At 38.3% G+C, this 3,090-nt stretch overlaps 1 pseudogene; it reads right to left on the bottom strand.

Annotated features, from left to right (window-relative positions):
• Positions 1-814, bottom strand: part of LOC102847059 — a 3,116-nt pseudogene extending 2,302 nt beyond the window's left edge.
• Positions 815-3,090: the final 2,276 nt, after the last annotated feature.

Raw genomic sequence — 3,090 nt, 5'->3', positions numbered from 1 at the left:
CAGTGCAACAATGAATGAATGAAAACCCAGAATCTCTGTAAATGTTCATTAAAACTAATAAAATTTAATAATAATAATAATAATTAAAAAAAATACTACTCCTGTGTGCTGGTGAGGGAGCTTCAGATTGAGGTACTGTACCATCTTTATTGACAGGAGAGTATAAACCACTCATTTTTTTCACTCTTTTTCAATATCTTCCTCCAGAACACTTAACTCCTTCTGGAGATGTTCCAGTTGCTCTCTCATATTTCTTCTTGCAAGTGGAGGAATTCCTTAAGGATCTATAGTTGTGCTGCATGTGATTTTCTGCTTCCAGCTGTTTCTTCTTCTGTACTAGCAACTCCAACATGAGGTTGACATTAGCCAAACCAAGGTTATCTTGGTCAGGTCCCAGGAAATAGCAAAATATCTGCCACCTGTGGCCATTGGTGCTTCTCACTGAGTGGTCCAAATGGAACCTCTTTCCCTCACATCTTCACTTCTGTTTGAGAATGAGTTAATTCACTAAAAAATGATGACCAATATCGTGCATAACACAGTTACACTTGGGACATATATTATTGCCCTCCACACTCTGATGAATAGACATGTAGCAAAAGCTGTGACCACATTTTGTCCTGTTAGCATCCTCAATCATGTCAAAGCACATGGGGCAGATGAAGTCCTGCCTTTTGGCCTCATAGGAGTTGATGAGCCCCTTGCAGAGAGGGGTGGGCAGAGGTCGTTTCCTGCTGCTGCTGTTGCTGGCTGGGCTGGAACTGCTTCCACTTACGCTTACGCTGGGCCTGGCAGTGCAGAGTGAGCTGGACATGTCCCTGGGACACCACTACGACGCTGAGAAGGCCATGGAGGAGCCTGATCGGACCTGGTGACTACTGGCAGGGTGCTCAGAGGAGAGTGCCCCGGACCTCGACCTACCGCCATCTCCCCCAGTCTCAGTGCATCAGGATACTAATTATTTTTATTTTTTTAAATTTCTTTTATATTACTTTGCTTGCAAAGTCTGTATACATTGTGTTTCACACTATTCTTCATTATATTGTATATTCCCATTCGTGCTGTTTTATAAAATTAATCACCATTGGACTATGGCCATCATTACTCTGTCTTTTCAGGTCCCCACCAGACCGTTCCCATTTCCTTTATCCCCTGGCATCACTCATCACATTGGCAACTGTGTGATTACACTCCTACCCACCCTGGCCCCTCTGTCCTACCCCATTCCCATCGACGGATCTCCATAGCATGTTTTACTAGTATCCTTCTATTTTTACAATAATCCTCTTAAGTATTTGTCCTTATAAAACTTCGTTGGTTCATTTAGCATAATGTTTTCCAGTCTCTCCAATTTATGTAGTATGTTCTTAAAATTGTGGCACCTAAGAACTACTTAGTTTTCACTTGTGTAAATGTACTATAATTTCTCAGTACATTAAATTTTAGTTGAACATTTGGGCTGTTCTCCTAATTTTGTGATGTTGACTAGCACTGCTATGAATATTGGTGTATGAATCTCTATGTCTCAGTTCTAATTTCCTTATGGTATATTCCTAGTAGTGGAATAGCTAAGTCATACTAGTTTCTAAGTTCAGTTTTTTTGGGAAATGCCAAACTACCTTTTAAGAGTAATTGTACCATTTTACAATCCCACCAACAGTGTATGAGAGTTCCCACCTCTCCACATTGTCTCCAATATTGATTGCTTACTGCTCTGTTGAACATTGCCTCTGCTACTGGTGTTAGATGCTATATCATTGTGGTTTTGATTTGCATCTCTCTTATTGCCAGTGATTCATGTGCTTGTTGGTCATCCTAAAAGCCTGCCTCTATGAAAAATCTTTCTATGTCTTTTGCCCATTTTGTAATTGGGCTATTGGGTTTGTTTTGTTTTGTTTGTTTGGTTTTTGTTTGTTTTTCTTCTGAAGGTCCAGGAATATTCTGTAAATTTTTGTTATGAGACCATTACATGAGATGGCATTGCCAATGTTTTTTCCCCCAGGCAGTGGGTTTTCTTTTCATACTATTAGAAAATTATTTATTCAAGTATTCAGGTCACTATGAGTCATCTACACAGCACTTAAGAACAACGACAACTTCATGAAAGTGTTGAGTTTAATAATTAATTTGCTTCTTTTGTTTGTTTTGTTTATGGATTTGCTTATTGCTATGAACTGTCCCCTGAGGACTACCTTAGCTACATTCCAGAGTTTTATAGATTGGATTTTCATCATCATTTGTTTTGAGTAACTTTTAATTTCTTCTATAACACACTCAATTGTGTTCTAACAGGGTGTTATTTAGCTTCAACATGGAGGGTTTTAAAAATTTTATCTTATTGAGGTTAATTTTTAGTTTTATGGTCTGAGAAGATACTTTGTATTATTTCAGTATTTTTTTAATTTATAAAAGCTTGCTTTATGCCCTGATATGTGATAAATTCTGGAGTATACCATGTTCAGTTGAGAAGAAAATGAATCAAGTTTTAGTTGGGTGCAGTACTCAGAATACATCTACAAGATCAAGTTGGATGAATGTAGAGCTTAGATCTTCTGTGTATAAGTTTCATTTGAGTTGACTTATACTTTGTTGAGAATTGTGTGCTAAAGTTGTAGAACTATCGTGTTGCTGTCTAGTTTTTTCTTCCAATTATATTAAGCATTGTTTTATGCATTTTGCAGGTATGTTTGGGGATTATTTTTACATTTTTTATTATACTAGTTTACTCACAATATTTGAATACATTTTTTCAGACCTGATTCTTCCAACTTCCCTCACTCTCCACCTAACAAATTGAACAACTCCATGATTAATTCCACCCCCACACCTCTTCATCTATTATTTTGTGTGTAAATGCTGACTAAGATAATGTCTTATTGATCTGTTGTTGTTGTTGTTGTTATGTGCCGTCGAGTCTCCTGCGACTCATAGTGACCCTATGTACAACAGCCCTAAACTCCGCTCTGTCCTGTGTCAATCGCACTGTCTCTGACACTCTCATCCCAATTATCCCAGTCACTAAATCAATCACCTCATAGAGGGCCTTTCCTCTCCTGCACCGTCCCTCCACCCTCCCAAGCATGATGTCCC

Source organism: Elephantulus edwardii, unplaced genomic scaffold (assembly GCF_000299155.1).
Source record: "Elephantulus edwardii isolate Elephantulus edwardi_28Jun2011 unplaced genomic scaffold, EleEdw1.0 scaffold00454, whole genome shotgun sequence".
Classification (NCBI taxonomy): domain Eukaryota; kingdom Metazoa; phylum Chordata; class Mammalia; order Macroscelidea; family Macroscelididae; genus Elephantulus; species Elephantulus edwardii.
This window is presented reverse-complemented; position numbering and strand designations above follow the sequence as displayed.